This window comes from Puma concolor, chromosome B3 (genome assembly GCF_028749965.1).
Source record: "Puma concolor isolate L17-30 chromosome B3, mPumCon1.1.hap2, whole genome shotgun sequence".
NCBI lineage: Eukaryota > Metazoa > Chordata > Mammalia > Carnivora > Felidae > Puma > Puma concolor.
Window position 1 is genome coordinate 85,453,304 of NC_141672.1, and position 21,293 is coordinate 85,474,596.

Below are 21,293 nucleotides of genomic sequence, written 5' to 3' on the forward strand. Positions count from 1 at the left end.
GAGATCATCCGTAAAAGGCTCTGGTGACGTGGGGGAAAGTTCAAAGGGTAAAACATTCAGACAGAGAACAGTTCATACCAGGGCAGTGGGGGAAGCAATATCCCACTGCCTCTGTTTTGGCCACATTGAGTTCCTGGGGTGGAACCTGCTACCCATGTCATGTGGCCTCCCTGAGCACAGAGCCCCTCTTAAGCCTTCTTCCATGGTTGCCTTTATGAGCAGGGAAAAAAGAAACTGGGAAGCCAGCTCCTTGGCTTTTTTTTTTTTTTTTAACAAAAGTAGTCTTTGGTCATTTCAGAGAAATCTGAAATTCATTTACATTTAAAAAATAGTTCATTGTCATAGAAAAAGATTTTCAAGCAGTGAATCAGACTATGGTTTTGGCAGGCTGATTCATCCTTCTCATAGTACGTGCCACACTGCATTAGCCATCTTTCTGTGACGTTCATCATGAAACAAATAAGATTGTGCGTGTGTCTGTGTAGATCTGGTCCCTTCAGAGACTGCTGGCTCAGTGAAGGGACAGGTAGCGTCGTGCGTACCTTTTCATAACCTTACTACCTATCATGGTGTCACAGAACAATTGCTGATGAGATCGCTGGATGCAGCAAGTTGAGAGGTCCTTGGAAGATCTTCCATTAAACCTAAAGTATCCCCCATTGATCCCAAGGGCATGAATCCTTCCTCAGGGAGACACTTGACAAAATGGCTTTTAGGAGGTCATTTTCTGGGCACTTTCTGGGCACCTTATCGCAGCCCGGTTTCTCCTTGCCTTCTTCCCATGCTGCAAACCAGCTCAGTAGGTCTGCTCCACACTGCTCAGTGCTACTCGGTCCTTCTCACATCCCCCTCTCCCTTCTTGCTCTTTAAAGGGGTCTGTCTCACAAGGAGCACCTCCTTATTCACACAGTGCTCTCTGCCATAGTTCTCTCAGATGACTGCATTTTCCTGGTCACAAAACACCCCCCCCCCCCATATACAACAGCTTCCTGGGTAAGCATTTATATAAAGACAGCAAGTCATTTCATGTGTACATTTTCATTAATAGATTGTCAGAGTCGGCACTCTGGGGATCTTTCATAAACTCAGGGGAAGTATTTAATAGAAACTACATTAGAAGATGCTTTCTAAAGTCTGTTAGTTTAATCAACATTCTTAGCCCATACATCAATGTCAAGACAATGAGATGGCCAAAAGCCTTGAGTGCTGGTGACTTTAACTAATATACTGCTGGTGCTGTGGTGATATCCTTCAGTCTTCAATATGTCTTCACTTGATTCCAGCTTAATTTCTCTTGATGAATGACTCCACTTATTTTAAGGCCTGAATCTGTGGTGTTTTACACTGTTAATTATGCTTCCAAAGAAATAGGCAAGTTGAGATGACTCGAGCCAGTATCTACAACCATTTGGAGTTATAGTCCAAAGATCAAGAAGTATGGAGGGGATATTAGAAGAAATATATCAAGTGGGCAAACATGGGCCAGATTCTATGAATAAACTCCTGTGAGAATACTAGTCAGCACAGGGGCCAATGACTTACTAGCTGATACCCTCATACTCTGGGAGAGCGAGAATATTTAAAAGAAAAAGTATGTATCATATGAACCATCTTTGGTAGGAGGGGCTATCAGCACTGGAAGAGAAGGTTCTCCTTTCCTTCATCAACCCAACTCTTTTTAATGCCAACAATGTGCTCAGCACTGTGGAAGAAAAAAAAACACCTAGTACTGTACTTACCCACCTCAAGTATGATCACACTGAATGTTCGGAGGGAATAAGTAACATTCCTGTAATCTGGCCTCCTGCCTCTAGAGAATGTTGTGTGTCTTGTCATTTCTCCTACCCTTCAATTACAGAAAATCAAAAGATAAAGGGTGGCCCCTCAGATAGGTGACCTTCCCTGTGCCTGCCACAGTGTGCATCACATCATCAGGAACAGGTATTGATTATCCTTCATTCTTGTCAGGTGGGCAGCAGCCAAACACCGTCCAGCCAGACCAGCCCATGTGGTAGTGTCTCCAGCTCAGTCTGGCTGTTGATTCTGAGGATGAATGAATATATAAGAAAAGGCTCAAAGGTGCCTGGTACGTAAGAGAGCTCCCTAAAGGTGAGCTTGCCTACCTTGCCTTCAACATGGACAGGAAGGGTGGATTCTCTGCCCTACCTGGGTTGACCATGCAACCTCGTCTGGCCAGTCTCAACATCCCTCACTGGGGCTACAACAGAGTGATGTGCTAGCTCGGCCGTAGGCCACATACCTGCAAGGAAAAGGGCCAATAGATAGACATGGAGGGATTGAGGGAACAGGGCCAAGCAAACATCTCCTATGCACTAGTATCAGACATTGAGCTGGGCACTTTATAGACAAGATCACAATATTCAGAAGGATATCAAGCAGGTTTTATCCGCATTTTGCACATGAGGAAATTGAGATTTAGAGAAAACAAGTAACTTTTGTTTTTGAGGGAAAGAGTGAGAGGAGGGGAGAGGGGAAGAGGGAAAGAGAGACAGAATCCCAAGGAGGCTGCATGCTCAGTGCAACCCAACACAGGCTCGATCCCATGAACTTGGGTTCATGACTACAACTGAAGAGTCAGACACTCAACCCACTGAGCCACTCAGGCACCCTGCAAGTAACTTTTCACACAGATAGAACGTGAGTGAGGTTCTAGCCTGAGGCTTTCTTATGTCAAAGTCTTTGTTTATCCCTCTGAAACTTTCCTGAAAAAAAATGAGATCAGGATGCAGAAAACTTTTTTAACCTGCATTCCAAACTCAAGAGGCCTGGAAAACAACCAGATTGGAAGAGCATGTTGATTGTTGACCTAAAACGTCTCCCAGGCATTCTGACTGGCCATCAACATGTCACCACAAATGTCTAGGCTCCGGAAACTAATTTTAAAGTCCAAAAGGAAAAATTGCCTTAAAAATATGCTAGTGATACAAAGGCAAAATAAAAACTAAGTCTTTTTTTGATGTATTTTTAAAGTCTTTTCCTTTAATATGGAGTGTGTGTGTGTGTGTGTGTGTGTGAGAGAGAGAGAGAGAGAGAGAGAGAAAGAGAGAGAGAGAGAGAGAGAGAGAGAGAGATTGATTGATTGTCAAAAGGGATTTGAAATGTCAACATTCTCGGTAGTGTTGGGAACCCAAACACAACAGTCTTAGGTCAGTGCCTAAGAACTAGAAAGGCCAACTGACTAGACAATAACCATAAACATGACCCCTTTTCAAATTGATGTTGCTCGTGTCCCTGGGAGAATACAAAACATAAAATCAAACAAAAACTATGGCCTGGCAACAATTCTGACTTTTAAGAGGATTAAAAAAAACACAAGAGTTTGGGTCACAGAAAGCAGTGGTCATTTTCGGAGTTTCAGGATCAGCAGGACATATTTGAAATATTTTAGCAGGACTTGAGGAGGGCTGGAAGCTTGTAAATTAAGTAGAAAAAAGTAGTTTACCTTCCACCAGTGAATTCTGTAGGAGTGGAAACCAAAAAGTTAGCATTCTTCTTTGTTGGTGGAAGAGAAACCAATCAACAGAACTAGGTAGCTAGGGCACTGGGCTAAGAGCTTTATATGCATGTCTCTATTCTCCAAGTCTCTACTTGGAAGATGCCACTGGTTAGCAGCCTGTGTGGATAGGGCAGGTCCCTGCTGTGTGGGCTGACCTTCCCGTTCACATCAGAGAGCATCTTAACAGGGCCTGGGACTCAGGGTGACACAAGTGCTGTTGAGAAGCCATCCAAAGGCAACTTATGTTCCCTCAGGACTTGGCAAACTCTGAGGGTCACATCTCAGCTTGGCCTTAAGACTACAGCTTCCTCCATGAACTTTAATTCCCCTTTCCCTTGACTCCCTCCCCCGACAGTCCCAAAACAGGCCAGTTCAGTCCCCAACATCAAAGAATTCTTTTTATTAAAAGCAGCAAGGCTGTTCCTTATGGCCTCTCTGCCATAAATGGCTTAGGAGAGGAAAGGCGAGAAGAAAAGCACCTCAAGTATTTGCTGTGTTCACTTTCAAAGGGCACCCTGTTTGCCGAAGGGGTTATCTTGTGTCCACATGGTTTGTTTTTCCTGGGTCTGAAGCAGGAATTTGATGAGGCGAGCTTGGATCCCTTTCAGTACCACAGGGTGACACTTTTCTGAGGAGATCTGTGATGACATTACTTTTTTAAAAAATCATGTGCCCACAAGACACATCAGAGAGAAGGGGAATGCCCAGAAGCATCCGGCAATTTTGGAAGGATTGAAGGACCAGAGGGTTGTATATTTGCTCTTCTAGGTACCGATGTAAAACAGCAGAGAAAACCATGATAAGTCCTCCTATATTAGGATGCTGATCTATGCAAACAATGGGAATAGGGCATCAGATCTAAAACAATGAGCCTCTTTTCTGTATGGAGACTCCGGGATCTCCCATTCTTTTCCAATTTTAGCCTATATGGAATGAGCATATAGAACATATTCACTGAAGACATTGAATTTAAATGAACTGAAATCAAAGCACAGGCACAGATTTCCAAGAGGAAAATAAACATCTCATTCCTCAATCCAAAACCACAGGGACACTTGACTACAGAAGTACCTTAGAAAGCACATACATAAATCCCCCAATATTATGGCATGGTTCTCTGGTTTTGCTAAATTCTCAATGGGTGTGCCTCTTTCCTGTCAGGATTTCCTAAATAAAAATGAAAGCACAAAAATGCCCAATCATCTCTAATTCTTCCCTTGTGAAGAAAAGACCAACAAATAATCCTTGAGTCCCTACTTTAAAAGGCATGCACTGGGGCGCCTGGGTGGCGCAGTCAGTTAAGCGTCCGACTTCAGCCAGGTCACGATCTCACGGTCCGCGAGTTCGAGCCCCGCGTCGGGCTCTGGCCTGATGGCTCAGAGCCTGGAGCCTGTTTCCGATTCTGTGTCTCCCTCTCTCTCTGCCCCTCCCCCGTTCATGCTCTGTCTCTCTCTGTCCCAAAAATAAATAAACGTTGGAAAAAAAATTTTTTTAAAAAATAAAAGGCATGCACTAAAACTCTAACCTTAAAGGCACAAAAGATGCACACAGCTTTGAACTCTTTCCTAGGCTTGGTGTCTTCCATACAGCTACTGGAAATGATATTAAAAATTAAAAATATAGAGGTGCCTGGATGGCTCAGTTGGTTAAGCGTCCAACTCTTAATCTTGGCTCAGGTCATGATCTCACAGTCTGTGGGATTGAGCCCTGCACTGGGCTCTGCACTGACAGTGTACAGCCTGCCTGGGATTTTCTCTCTGCCCCTCCCCTGCTTGCGTTCTCTCTCTCACTCTCTCTCAGTAAATAAACAAATTAACTTCTAAAAAATTAAAAATATAATTCTGTAAGAAATAAATCAACTCATAACTCAGGGTTTTTTGTCTTGAAAAAACCTACTTTCTTGAAAAAAATATTTCCGCCACATCTAGGAGCCAAGACTCCCAGCCCATTCCCTTCCCTCACTGCTATCTGGAAGCATTTACCTCATATGGTCAATATGGAGAGTTTGCCTACTGGCAAACAAATTTTCTAATTTACTAGTAATATCATTCATGTTCAAGCAAAGAGACTACTGAAATGCTAACATACTTTTCATAAGATAGATTATTATTGATGCAATTGTCAAAATACTTGTGATTCAAAACAAGCAGAATGCAAAAAGCAGTTAATCCTTTAAACACTCTTGTATACAACTTCCCTGAAAAATGAACAGTTTTAAAAACTCTAAATCAAGGATCAGCAAAACTACAGTCCACAGGCTAACTCCAGTCTGCTGCATGTTTTTGTGAATGAAGTTTCAGTGGCATCCACCCACAGCCATTCATTTACGTATTTGTTGTCTATGCCTGCTTCCAGTCTATGATAGCATAGTTGAGTAGCTGTGACAATGACCATACTGGCCCCACAAACCCAAAAACATTTACTATCTGGCCCTTGACAGTAAGTTTGCCAACCTTTGTCCTAAACTATTTCACACAACTTATTCTCTAAGAAGTGGTCTCTAGTTGTTTATTTTTACCTGATATATCTCATGCCAGAGAATTGCTTAAAATTACAAATGCTTTTCATAGAAACAGAAAGAACATTTGATTTTCATATGCAAGAAAAAGATTTATTATCTATTCTTTTTTTAAAGTTTATTTGACTTGGAATAAGTCAAGTGGGGGAAGGGCAGAGAGAGAGGGAGAAAGAGAGAATCCCAAGCAGGTTCCATGCTGTCAGTGCGGAGCCTGATGCAAGGCTCGAACTCATGACCGTGAGATCACAATCTGAACCAAAACCAAGAGTCAGACACCTAACCAACTGAGCCACCCAGGCACCCCTATTGGCTGTTCTAACATCAGTATATAGAACAATTTCCAAGGACAGCTCACAATGTTTGCTCAGAAAGCATGGTGGACTTTCTCCTGCCTACATATGCTGTGTTGGATGAAGATTGCAGGGAGCTCAGAAGTAGAAAACTCACTTGGAAAGACCATCATTGTAGACTTTAAAATGGGCCCCTGAGCACAAGCGTGATCAGAGATGTGACAAGTCCCCCAGAAAGTGATATAAAGCCACAACCTGCCTTTACTGATTCCCTCTGACAGAACAGGTGCTGCTTTGTGACTCAGACCCTGTCAACCAATATCTCATGGGCATCATGAGGATCAGGCTACACCAGAGACTAAGGGTAAACAGAAGTCCCACAGTATCTGGGACCCAGGCTCCATCCATCCTGCTGCTCTGTCAACCCTAGTCAGATGTCCTCCTTCGTGTGAACCAATGGGGCCCTCCGCACATCTGCGTTCCACTCACTGGAAAGGGAGGATGCAGGCAGAGAAGAGGCAGAACAGGCCAGAACCCAGCCACTTGGCCATGGAGAGCTGTGAGAGAAGCTGGAATATAGTCTTTCATTCTGGGCTTCTGCAGGCCAAGTAATGCTCAAGCATTCGGGGCCTGAAGGATGGAAATCAGGGCAACTGGAAGTCTCTCCCACAATGGAGAAATACTGCCCCAGGAGGGAGGAATCTAACAAATCATTTCTTGAGAACAGAAGTGAACTGGAAGAAGAAATACCAAATTCTCTAAAGGGAGAAAGGAGGCATCACCATATTTGGAGAAAATACTTAAAAGGAAGAGAATAGACCTGATGATAAATTTCCTCAAACTTCTCCTGGGACTCACTGACACTACTGCATAGAGTTTGTTTCAAAAGTCATGCTGTCCCTAGGCTGGCTTCAGATCAAAAGTTGTGACCTTCCTCCTAAAATCCAGGCTGTGTCTGGCCAGGGCCGCCAGCCATCATGTGACGTCCTGCTGCAAGTCTGAAATACAGAAGGGCCAGTTTAAGGCCAAACAACCAGGAAGCTCCCTTCCAAAGCCATCGTATGGGGTAGAGCAAAGCTACTGGCTCAGCCAGAACTCTCTGAGAGCCCCATCCAACCTGCAAACGGAAAACAACAGGAAAGGGGTGGGCAGACACCCCCCACACCCAGAACCCAGCGAGCTTGCTCCAGATGAAAGAAGGAAGAGAAAAATGAATGCCAACACCTGTGACAAAGAAAGAGGTACAGGCTGACCCTGTCTTCCATTTATTTCAGGCCTCCTCCAAGCCGCTGCTTGTCAACGTGAAGGTTCACTTGTCAAGCCAAACACAGGCAGTGCTTAAGCTGTACCAAAAAGAGAAAAGAAAACAGAAAAAAAATCCAAAAATGAAGTCCATCTTTGCCAAAGGGAGTTGCTGTGTCATTTGTGGCAAAAGGCACTGGTGCTATATCCAAGTAGAAAAGAGAAAACAAACAATCCCATTAAAAAGTGGGCAGAGGAAGTGAATAGACATTTCTCCAAAGAAGACATGCACATGGCCAACAGGTACATGGAAAGGTGCTCGACATCACTCATCATCAGGGAAATGCAAATCGAAACCACAATGAGATACCACCTCACACCTGCCAGATTCACTATCTTCATAAAGACACAAAATAACAAGTGTTGGTAAAGATGTGGAGAAAACGGTACCCTTGTGAGCCACTGGTAGGAATATAAATGGGTGCAGCCACTATGGAAAACAGAATGAAGGCTCTTCAAAACATTTAAAATAGTACTATCATCTGATCCAGCAATTCCATTTCTGGGTATTTATCTGAGGGAAACAAAATCACCGTCTTGGACAAATCTGCACTTCCCTGTTCACTGCAGCATTATTTACAAGAGCCAAGATATGGAAACAACATAACTTTCCATCAATAGATGAATGGATAAAGAAGTGTGGTGTATATACACACAACGGAATATTATTCAGCCATTGAAAAGAAGAAAATCCTGCCATTTGCAACATGGAGGGACCTGGAGGGCATTGTGCTAAGTGAAATAAGTCAGACAAAAACAAATACCATATGATTTCACTTGTATAAGGATTCTAAAAAAAAAAAAAACTGGACTCCCATGAATAGAGCAAAGTAGTTGTCAGAGGCAGGGTGTTGGTAGGGGGACTGGGGTGGAAAATGGGTGAAGGGGATCAAAAGGTACAAAATTCCAGTTATAAGAGGATTAAGTTCAGGGGATGGAAGGTACAGCATGGTGATTATAGTTGATAATGCTGTATCATACATTGGAAAGTTGCTAAGAGAGGACATCTTAAAAGCTCTCATCATAAGAAAAGGATATTTGGTCTCCCTCTTTTTAATGTTTTTATTTATTTTTGAGAGAGAGAAAGAGACAGAGAAGTAGTAAGGGATGGGCAGAAAGAGAGGGAGTCACAGAATCTGAAGCAGGCTCCAGGCTCCGAGCTGTCAGCACAGAGCCCGACATGGGGCTCGAACCCACAAATTGTGAGATCATGGCCTGAACTGAAGTCGGACACCCAACTGACTGAGCCACCCAGGTGCCCCAAGATACTTGTTTTTTTAATACTTTTAAAATGTTTGTTTATTTATTTTTGTCACAGAGCATAAGTGGGGAGGGTCAGAGAGAGGGCGGTCAGTGACACAGAATCTGAAGCAGGCTCTAGGCTCCAAGCTGTCAGCACAGAGCCCAACGTGGGGCTCAAAACCACAAGCCATGAGATCATGACCTGAGCTGAAGTCAGACACTCAACCGACTGAGCCACCCAGGTGCCCTGAAAAAGATATTTGTACTGGCAATGGATGTTAATGAAACTTTGTGTGGCCATCATTTCACCATCTATACACGTAGCAAATCACATACATCTTCAACTAATATAATGTTATATGTCAATTACATCTTAATAAATCTGGGGGAAAATAAAAGGGATAAATATGGACAGAAAAAAAAAAGAGAGAGAAGAGAGACAAGTGTATCATCCAGCTTTTCCACCTTTTGCCAGTTAGAGAGAGGAGGTCCTTTTCACAGCTCCTGAGAGGAGATCCCTACGGATGGGGAAAGACAGAGGATGCAGTTTTAAGGCCTCTTTTTCCCAGGTGGCATGCACACCTTGTCATGTCATGCTGGCTTCTCGAGTAGCTGCTGCAGCACAGAGAGAGAGAGAGAGAGAGAGAGCAACTCATGAGCTGCTAAGTCTGGAGATGGTCAAGCCAGAGAAGGACGGCACCCATCAACCATCACCTCCAGAGAAGCCGGAACCAAGACCAACAGATTGTCAAATATTGAAGTTTGTTTTGAATTCTCTCCCAAGTTTCCTCGGAGCATGCTCTGCCCTATTTTTTTTTTTTTTTTTTTTTTTTGCATCTTTCACCGAGGAACCCCAGACTGCTTATCAGGCACTCTGTCCATGCTGCCTGTACCAGCGCAGTCTCAGTCTGGACTTCCCTCAGTATCTCCTGCTAAAAATATACTCTCTGTGCCTTTCATTGTACCACAGGAGAATGGCCAGTGTTAGAAAGGAGCTGATAAAACACTTCCCTGAATAGCTCTTGGGTCAAAGAGGAAGCCAAATTTGCAATGCTAGAGTTTTTAGGCAAAAAAAAAAAAAAAAAATAATAATAATAATAATAATAGTAATGATAGCAATAAAACAACATATCAAAGACATAGTGTATAGTCGGTTTATTTAGAGAAAAACTGTGGTTTCATATGCCTCAAGCATTAGGCAAGAAAGAATAAAAATAAATAAGCTGAGCAGAAAATAGAAAATATTAATAATCAACCTTAGGAAAGAAAAAGGAATATAACTATTACTAAGAAAGATATTAATATTATAAGGGAACAGTGCAGACACTTCTACACTAATACATTTAAAAGCGTCAGTATATTAGGAAACTTGAACACTTGAACAGAAAAAAATGACTCATCAAGACATATTCAATTAATATGCTAATTGAAATTGGGAAGAAAAAAAAAGGTAAAAAGAATATGATGGGGAGAAAACACCAGCCTGAAATGGTAATGGTATATAATTCCTAAGTTTGGGGGATTATCTCAGAAAATTTCAAAAGAGGAAAAGCTTTCTAATTAATTTTAAGAGTTGGTAGAAGCCTGATATTCAAAACCTGACATCAACATACACACACACACACACACACACACACACACACACACACACACACACTACTCATACTATACATGTATTAATGTCACATACACTATATAGAGGTATAAATACAATGTCTGTCATATGATCCAGCTAAGTATTAAAAGAACAATTCAAAGTGGCCAAGCAGGTTACATTCCAAAAATATAAGAATTACTCAGTATTAGGAACTCATTAATAAATCAAAGGAGAGCAGATGACCATCTCAACAGATGCCTCAAGGACATTTGATAAAGTGTAATTTTCATTCCTTCATTTAAAATGATAATAGGGAAGTTGGGGAAAAAATAGTTTGTTAAAATGATAACGATTGTATCTACTGACTACCAATAATCACCTTTATACTTAAGCCTCAAGTAGTTGAGACACTCACATCAAAGCCAGGAATAAGAGAGTCACACCTTTCACCACCACTATTATTTCACATTGTCACAGAAGCTGTGCTGTATGTAACTTGACAGAAGTTACTGTAAAATAAGATTCTAATATTGGAAAGAAGAACATAAAAGTAACATTTTTTAGCAAAGGTGGGATTGTTCATTTGGACCATTCACAAGAGTCAACTGAAAGATGATTTGAACAAATGAGATTTCCTGAAAACATCCAGTGGAAAAAAATAGAACAAATGCAAGCTTCCCAGCATAAGAGAAAACAGAAAAGTCTATTAAAAAACTCATAAGTTCAGAATAAATTCATCAAGAAATGTGAAGTATCTATCATTAAAAGAAATGAAACTATAAATTACTGAAGAAAATGACAGTTGGAATACATGCACAGACATCCATTATTCACAGATGGAACAACTTAATATCAAAGTCATGCCAACTATTTATAAGATGATCTATAACTATTATACAATACATCCAAACCCCACTAATCTCCTTCTTGCTATTGTTGTTACTACTTTTGAATTGTTCTTTATTGCTGCTGCTGCTGCTGTTATTGTGTCGCATTTTAAAAGTGAATATGAAGTTCATTTGGAAAAAAAATATATGTGGTAACTAAGAAAATTATGAAAAAAAGAAGAGTAATGAGGGATGACTTCCACATGGTAAAACCTACCATTATAATAGTAAAGCAATGGGACACTGGGACAGAGCGCAAGGTGCCCAATATTGTTTCAGATATTGTTTTTATTACCAAGGAGGTCCTGTAGCTATAAACAGGGAAATAGACCCGAAAATGAAAGGAAAAGATAGGATTATTCATTTGAAAAATTCATAGGAAATAGACATAAAAATGAATGTTTGTGACAATACAATACTCTTTATAATAAAAATATGAATATGAAGAGTTCTAGAGACACAGGACGGGGCTTCCTACTCTCCTTCTGGGAGGTGGGGAAGCCCTGCAAAAGAGTTGATGTGTAAGCTGGTCTGTATGGGGGGGCTCCCTGGTGGAGAAGAGTGGCAAGGCTCACCCAAGCACATGGCAGGGGACGGGGGGGGTCTGAAAACAGGTTGCCTTGAAGAAAGAGCAGTAGGACTATTAAGCTGGACTCCAAAGGACACGGGGAAGGAATGAGAATCTGTGGCAAGACTGCAGTGGGATTAGACTATCTTTGGGATACAGGGGTTCAAGGGCTCTTAAAACATTTTTTAGCAAATTTAGATTCCCAAGCTCCATGCTCAAACATTGTGATTTGCTTTGTAGATGTTTCAGAGTCACAAGCAGGGTGTGCAAGGCACTGAGGTAGGCTGTAGATAGCTGCTGAAGCCAAGAGGTGATGTGATTCTGGCTGTTTCAGAAAACTGACTCTGGCCATTGTATGGGAGTGTGTTGGAGGAAAAGCCTCTGGAAGCAATGGGATAAGCCCCAGAAGAGGGGAACATACTTGTTTAAGCTGACCCCATGGGCTACTGGCAGGGTCCATCCTGAGGCATTGATCCCCCAACTCCCAGTTCAGGACCCTCTAACCCCTCTCTGCAGGGGCAGCTGGAACTTCTAAATGATGTGGGCAGTGTCTGAGGTATGTCATACCCACCAGGCAGCAATTACCTACTGACCTGATAAGACAGATCCTGACCACCTCTCACTGCAAAATAATCCTCCTAAAACTTGAGATGGCAAACGCTTTCCAGAGATAGGACAAGAAAGAGTATAAGAAGTTTAGCAGGAAAACATCTGGAGATCCTACTCACCAGAATCATACACACAGAATAAGATGCACAAAATAGGACTCCTCAAAGTGATATGAGGAATTCACCTATTTTAGTAGAAGGCAGGGGCAAAAGAGATATGAATCTCCAAATTTGCTTTTTTTCTTCCTTCTTCCAAGGAGCCTGGATCGTTCAAGGGTGTGTGTGTGTGTATGTGTGTGTGTGTGTGTGTGTGTGTGTGTGTGTGTGTGTGTGTCCTCACACATGTGCATGCACCTACACCTTTGAGATGCCTGTTGTGATGCAGAAAGAAATACTTCAAGTATCCCACAGACCCAGTTATCCTGGATCTCCAACATATACCCACAAATGCTAAGGGAGCAGAGATCAGCACAATCCATTGTATTCAATACTCAGTTTCATCCCAGGTATGCAGGACCTAAGAAAGATGTCACAATATTGAGAAGACAGGATCTTTTCACTTGTTTTTAAATTTCTATCAGATGAATCAGGAATGAAATCCCAAAAAGAAATGATTTCATTGCTGATATATTTGACATCCAATTCCCTTGTCTAAACTCAAGATTATGGCATGAAACTGTAGGAAAATAGCAATTAATGTCATTACTTTGGAAGGGCAGGGCAGAGGCAGGGCAGGGGAGAAATGGAAGGGAGAGGAAAGAAATAGAAGAAAAGAGGGAGGAAAACATGGGCTGCCTTTTTTGATAGCTCCCCCTTAATAGTCAACATTTAAGAACTAAGCATTTCCCAAAATGGTGTTGATGGCAACAAATAAATGAGGACAGAAAAAAATAAAAAGATCAGTGATCCTGGGGCGCCTGGGTGGCGCAGTCGGTTAAGCGTCCGACTTCAGCCAGGTCACGATCTCGCGGTCCGTGAGTTCGAGCCCCGCATCAGGCTCTGGGCTGATGGCTCAGAGCCTGGAGCCTGTTTCCGATTCTGTGTCTCCCTCTCTCTCTGCTCCTCCCCCGTTCATGCTCTGTCTCTCTCTGTCCCAAAAATAAATAAACGTTGAAAAAAAAAAAAAAAAAAAGATCAGTGATCCCAAGGTGACCCTAGACCTAGACCCAAACTTGATCCTCCAAGCCCAGTGTGGTGGTTAATAATGCTACTGTGAGGATGTATGGTGAGTGCCACCCTGGGTCTAGAAAAAAATAAGACTCAAACATCCTTCAAGTCCCAGTGGCTGGGAATCTGGTCCTATCATATCATGACAGTAAAGTGTCTCAAAAACACAGGATACAAGGGCCTCTGGGTTTGTGGAGATCTGAGTGAATAATACTCAGCAACAGGGGGAAGTACAGATAGACTCAACTCAGGTTCTGTTACTCCCCCCCCCCAGTGGGATCCCAAGTCTCCTCATTCTATTCCTCAGGGGCCCCCAAGGCCAGAAAGCATCAGGCATTCTCCTGCACATGGCCAGCATGCACATGATGCTACCAGCATGATTTTAATACAATTGGGAAAAAACTGACTGAATAATGTCCTTCCGCTTTTTACAACCATTTCATGAGGCAGAGCCCTTGTCCTACTTTGTGCATGTTTCACTCTCCCCTCAGAGTCTCCGTGTTTGGACTCACCCTGGCTCTCCCCCACGGTGCTTGCATGCTCTTCAACATTTCTGCGGAATGATGCAATGTTTTGTAGATGGGCAAGAGGACACATGTGGCTTCAAAATCTGCCTGTAACCACTTACAAGTGTGTGATCTAGAATAAAGGACATAACCTTTGTGCCTCAGTTTCCTTATTTATAAAATAGTATGGACTTCATACTATCCTTTTCAAGGATCAAATGAGATCATGTATGAAGCATTTCCATGCCTGGCACCTGGTTAGCGCTCACCTGTGTCATGAGTGTACCTTGACAGTTTCCAAACCATACCAGATAGGAGAATCACCTAGAATTTGTTCACACGCAGATTCCCAGGTATCAAATCCAAACACCCTGATTCATTAGGTACTAGAGGCTCAGTCGTCTTCCTTTCAAGAAACTACATCAGAGAGTGGAGGTGATCTGTATATTATACTCTGAGAAGCCCTTCTACAAGTATTGCTTCCAACATAAATACTTCCCCACTGGCCCAAATGGGGGAACAGGTGGGCAGGACAGCTCTCAGAAGCCCTGTGAGACCCTAAAGTGTCCCTGTGGAGGAAGACAACTTCCAATGTCAAAAAAAAAAAAATCACTGAAGAGGCAAGAGCCCAGGAATTTTTGAGACCTTTTCTCCAAAGCCATCAGTGACAGCTAGGAAAAGAGAGCCAGTTTTGTCCTCTTATCTCTTTTTACTCAAGTGAAGTTATTTTGCTCTGTTGCAGCTGCTGGTTGCCAGGAGCCCAGCTTAATCCCAATCTGCCCATCACATTGACATTTCAGGTCTCAGTGGAGAGGATGGTTACTGCTTTCCCAGAGGACAGTGAGCCAAGAGCAGAGTGCTCCTTTCCAGCCTCGGATGCTCATTCCAACGGGAGCATCAGACTCCATTAAGACAGATCCTGCTGCTGAGGCTCTCTCTGCATGGACTGGGGAGCATGCATGTTTCATCATTTAGGTGTGGTTTCTCTCACACTATCTCCCCAAAATTAGAGAGCTGCATGGAGAGTTTTGTGCATAGAAGGAGCATCACCACCCCCATTTCAGAGCCCTAACCAAAATGGGGCAAAAAACAGGTGTGGCAAAATGAACAGAACAATAGTTCCTAACAGTGTTGCAGAAGAGGGGGTTCCAACAAGCAGGAACCTGGGGGAACGTAGCGTTGCCTGGAATGAGAGAGCCTGTAAACAGTGCCCTCCTGGATTGACAAGTCCTCAGTCGTGGTCCCTTACACTCTCCAGAAAACTGGAAAAATGGAGCCTCCCCTGGGGACCTTTAAGAGATGTGAGTGATTCAGACTCCTGCTGCCTACTGCTTTTTACTGTGGTAAAAACCATCCCAAACACAGCTTCCTGGCAGGAATTTTATCTGCCGGATCCAATTTCCTCAGCAGTTGAACAACCAAGAGATCCTGCGTGCTGATCCTGTCCCTGCCTCACCTCCAAGGGTGACTTTAGTTATATCCCTCATGTCCTTGATGTGCTTGTTTAATCCATCTATAAACCAAAGTGAATCTTGAAATATTTCACCAAAGCACACTGGAACACACACATGCACAGAGAGAGAAATAGAAGAGGGTAGAATGGAGTATTTTTAGAAATTCTGTCCTCCTTTTCATTTGCCCATATTTTTATAGACTTGTTAGTGCTTTTTTTAATGTTTATTTATTTTGAGAGAGAGTGTGTGCAAGCAGGGGAGGGGCAGAGGGAGATAGAGACAGATATATATATATATATATATATATATATATATAGAGAGAGAGAGAGAGAGAGAGAGAGAGAGAGAGAGAGACAGAGAGAGACAGAGAGAGATAGAGACAGACAGAGAAAGAGAGACAGAGAGAGAGAGAATATCACAATCAGGCTCCATGCTGTCAGGGCTTAGCCCAACACAGGTTCAATTCACAAACCGTGAGATCATGACCTGATCTGAGATCAAGAGTCAGTCGCAGATGCTTAAGTGACTGAGTCACCCAGGCACCCCTACTAGTGCTTTTCTTAATAAAAAACTATTTTTAAATTTCCAAAAAGATCATGTTAAAAAATGAGGCAGCATGACACAATGACTAACAGGCTTTAGAATAGTTGGTTCAATATGCCTGTCTCTGCTACTGACTGGCTGAGCATTTTGGAGCAAATTATTTAACCTCTTTAGGCCATTATTTCCTCACCTGCAGAATGAAGACAATACTAGTACCTATCTAATTGGGCTATTGTAAGGAGTAAATAATAGATCTATGTAAAGTACTTACATTAAGTGCTCAGTAAATTTCATTGGTTTTATTCATGGTAACATGTTCCCTTTTTATACAAAGATATACCTGTGAAGTAGATACTCACAAACGTACACTCCCAAAAGTAGGTTGATTAATCTGGTGTATCTACCAGCCCCTCACACACATACACACACACTTTATTCACTGAGTCCCCTTGCGATAGCAGCACCCACATGTAAGAGGGGTAAAGCAACAAGGCATGAGATCTATTGAACAAGTTGCATGACCCTGGTCTCATCTAGCATCTCATGCCATCAAGTCACAGCTGAGCAGACACTATAATCAGAAGTTACTTAGGGTCTATGGCTGTGGAGATGGGTCTGATAATTCTGACAGTCCTGGAAGTTTTCTAGAGATAGGAAGGATCCAAAGTAATTTTAATGAGTAGCAACCTTACCAATGAGAGAGAACACACACACACACACACACACACACACACACACACACACACTCCAAGAAATACGACGTTTAACAGAAATATTAGGGAGGCTTTTCTGATCCCACACATTCTACTGGAGAGTCAGCTACATACTCACCAAGAAGGAATTCTCCTATCACTTCCCACTGTATAACACTTGACTGTCATGGTCATGATAAGCAACTGTAACTGATGAAAACATGTTGAAATGGAAAAACATGAGAAATTATCAGACTTGAAGGAAAACTGAAAATAAAATCTATCTCTTCTTTCTTTACACACACACACACACACACACACACACACACACACACACACACCACCCTGTGCTTCATGAACTTCTACATCACTCTAAATATTTGATACCCTTCCCCCAAGAAAGACAAGGGGGTCCCAGCAATCTTGTTCAGCTCACAATTAAGCCAGACCTTCTGCCATGCCACATCTCCTACTTTTCTTCCACCTCCCTTTTACCCAGCCCTATCTGTTGGGTTCTTCTGTGTGCTCTTGGCTCCTTTGGTTTCCACTGAGCACTGCAGCCATTGCTCTGGAGGACAACTTTCTCACTCTGAGCTCTGTTGGAGCCAATATGCTGACATCCTGAAGTTTCCAAAGTGTGTCCTCTGGGGTCCTCAGTTCACCAAAGCCACTGTGTTCCACCAGAAGTGGAACCTACACACTGTTGTGGCCTCTCCTTTCTAGCTGATACCATCACATCACAATACTGTTAGTGCAGGATGTCTTACAGAGTTTCACAAAAGATCCAATTTTCACCTTCCATCTCGTTCTTCTGGACCCAACACTCCATGAGAGCCTGGGCCAGAGGAAAAAGCCAGGTGGGAGTATCAATTACCCAAAAGTCTCCTCCCCTCTTATGTCCAATAGACTAAATCTCTTTCATTAGATCAAGTGTACCTGTTCCTTCCATTAGGATGACTTTTCTTTTTTTTTAATGTTTATTTATTTTGGGGAGAAAAAAAAAGAGAAAGAGAGATCTGGGAAGGGGCAGAGGATCCAAAGAAGGCTCCGCAGTGTCAATGAAGATCCCAATGTGGGGCTGGAACAATGAGATCATGACCTGAGTCCAAGTCAAACACTTAACCAACTGACCCATGCAGGTGTCCCTGAGGATAATTTTCTCCCAGGAGGTTCATCAAGCATTGATGTAAATACATTTCTTCAGGTTCTACCCCACCAAGAATCCCAATATGTCTCTAAGAAGAAAACATAGCTTAAGATCAAGCTGGGATATCCCCACACATAAACAGAAATAAACTTTTCCAGTTCCCCAGTTTCTCATCTGGTTTCTAAAGCTCCACATCTGATCTTCATAACTGACAGAAGATAAAGAGATCCCTGACATTCATCACGTCCAAAGCCCATCATTTTAAAAGTGTGAATTAGTAAACAAAGCCTGGGTGTTTGGAAATACACTTTGTCAATTAAGTATTGAATATAAAGCCACCTTGGTACAAAATTATGTTGCCTTTCACCTTCCCCTGTCCTTAGCTCTCTGCCTTTAAGACGGGCACTCTCATGGCTTTCCTCTTCCCTAACCCAGCAGTGACCTGGTCTCCAAATCTCCTGCCCCTAAACACTCTTCAAAATGTACTTGTCTTGGGCTAAACTCCCACAGACCTTGAACTTCTAAACTAGCCAGTTAAAATCTCTCACTGTGAGGGTGGATTGATGAACTTAACCCTGTAAGTTACCTTGATTAAACAGTGTTTTAGGAGCAATAGCTTAATCTCAAGGTCCTAGACAGTGGGGTCCAACCAGAAGCGGGGATGGTAAAGACAATACATCAGGAATGGTAAGCCTTTCCCTCTTGACCACCACCTTCTTGACCACCACCAACATCGTGACTACAGAGCCTGTCCTATTTTTATTTGATAACTTCCTTCTTATCTCCAGCAGTCTTTTTTAATTAGAAGGTAAGCAACATAACCACTAAAACAAGCATTAACGTCGTTTGGTTTTACTTTTCAACTGGTTCTCTATTCAATGTTCCTGATGCTTGTCATTTTTCTTACACCAGCTAAAACTTGAATGTCTCTGATCTTTGAGCGAACTCTCCAAAGAGCCCACAGTACTGGAGCTTTTTCCTTCTTTCTCCCCTGCCTCCAATACTTCCAGTCTGATGGTCATTATGAAATTAAGAAAACATTTAGCTCTGGCTTCCTGGAATCTTCCATATAAAAAAATTGGCAGGTATGTGGGAGATCAAGGCCCTTGAGGGAGTCTACATAAACATGTTCTCCAAAGAAGAGACATAAGCTTCCCTATCCTCAGCCCTAGAGCCAAGATTCTCTTCCCTTCACTAGATAAAGCCCATCATGTCTATAAGAGGCTTCCTGAGCCTTCCGGAGGAAGGCTTCACTATCATATGCTGACTCATTAGTGAGCCAAGCACCACAGCTGGAAAACAGTGCTCATTTGTGAGATCACAACATATAGAGACAAAAGAAGAGAGAGTCCTGATTGTATAATAATGATACAATTCTCATTATCATGTTTTCCTTCCATTTTTCAGTAACCAGGCATGCCTGTCCTTATAGAACTTCTCAACCAGTCTCATCCAACAGAGATTCTTGGAATAATTTAATCATATAACCAGAAAATTTCCTCTTTATTTTCATGCCTCCTTTTCAAGAAACAATGTAAAAAAAAGTGTTTGACTTCTCTGTAACTTTAAGGCAATTCAGGATGGGGGTGATGGTGGGGATGTCTAAGCTTCTGAGCTATATATAGTAAGTTCTTGGTGACTCTTTCAGAGCCTTTTGATTACTTGATTTATCTATCAAGTGATTTGCCCAAAGTTCACAAGGGTCCTATAAAACCAAAGCTAGAAGTTTCTTTAAGATGTCTAAAGTTCTGAATAAGATGATGAGAGAAACCTTTAATTTGCACCTCTGGCCAACACTATCCTTCTGCCCTGAAGTCTTCATCTTATTTCTCCAACATATTAGCTCAGATTCAGCTTGCTGTGAATAGCAGAAGATCCTAATGTGTATTCAGCAATGGAAAAGTTGATTTACATCTTAGTATAAGGGGTCTGGGTCAGGTCTATTTCTCCACAGAGTCAGACTCAAGTCCCTACTATATTATTGTTCCTCTGTGCCTCACCTCAACTTCATGGACCCACATGGTGGCTGCTACATTCCAGAAAGCAGGACGGAGGGAAGGATAATGAAGAGGTAGAAGCAAAGGACTCCCACATTATCTCTTAATAAGTTTATCAGAAGCTTTCACATGACATCTCTGCATATATCCCACTGAAAAAAAATTTAGTAACATGGCCAAATCTATATACAAGAGAGCCCAGGAAATAGGATCACCATCCCGAAGACCATGTCTAGTCAAAAGTCAGAAGTTCTCTTACCATGGAAAAAGAAGTGACTAGATATGAAGGATTACCAGTAGTCTCGTTCCCATTACCAACTATTATCGTAATATTCAAATGACAATGAATTTCGGATTCAGAGATGAGGCTGGCTGAAATGCTGGCAGTACATAGAGGAGCTGGTGACAGATGCCATGCTGAGAAAGAGAATGGATTGAAACAGAAACTAAAATTGAAACAGAAGTGAGACAGAGGATGAGGGAAGAAAAGAAGCCGAGGGTAAATTTAAGGATTATTTAGAACCTACCAGATCTCAAACCCTAAATCCACGGGAATTGAAAGTTTGAGAACAGTGTAGAGAAAGACAAATAAATCAACAGAACAGCATAGACTCCAGAAATAGTGTCAGATATGCATGTGAGGAAAGACAGATGATTTAGTAAATAGTGTGAAGACAGAGGGCCAACGGTTTAAAAAAAAAGTAGATTACCTCCTCTCACAACTTGAGTATTCCAGAAACAGTACCTGAAGCAAGGTTTAAGTGCCAATGCTTTTTGGAAGATGGAGGTCTAGAAGGGTGGGAGGAAAGGGAAGTGAGATACTGAAGGGTAGAAAGCCCTTACAAGGTAATGGGTGTGGAGCTGCTACTGCTTCATGAAGAGACACAACCAATCACACAGTCATGCAGGACATATACAGACACACTACACAAAAAAAGGGCCTCTGACAAGTCCATGGGAAGAGCAAATAGAGCAACTACCCGTGATCTCCTTCTGTCTCCTATTTCCCACTGGCCACAATGTTCATGGAATCCCAGTCTTATGCCTTGTACGTCAGAGGTCACCATTTCTACTGAACAGATCCCAAATAATGATTCTATAAGCAGGATAATGAGTTGCTTTCAAGCTCGTGACTTTAGAGATTCATAAGGGAGTTTGGCAGCTTCGAAAAATAAAGGTGTTTGTATTCAATTGTCCTTTAAACAGCAATGGCTAACTGGCCAGATGCAGTTAGAGATGCCAGGATTCACACCAGTTG

At 42.3% G+C, this 21,293-nt stretch overlaps 1 long non-coding RNA gene across 5 annotated transcripts in view; it reads right to left on the reverse strand.

Annotated features, from left to right (window-relative positions):
• LOC112855623 (uncharacterized) overlaps positions 1-20,835 on the reverse strand; it is a 457,783-nt gene extending 436,948 nt beyond the window's left edge. For 4 of the 5 annotated variants that reach the window (XR_015252571.1, XR_015252574.1, XR_015252573.1 and 1 more), the window contains exon 1: positions 20,746-20,835. This is a non-coding gene — a long non-coding RNA (uncharacterized LOC112855623). The remainder of the gene's footprint in view (positions 1-20,745) is intronic. The other variant, XR_015252572.1, reaches the window with a different exon arrangement.
• Positions 20,836-21,293: the final 458 nt, after the last annotated feature.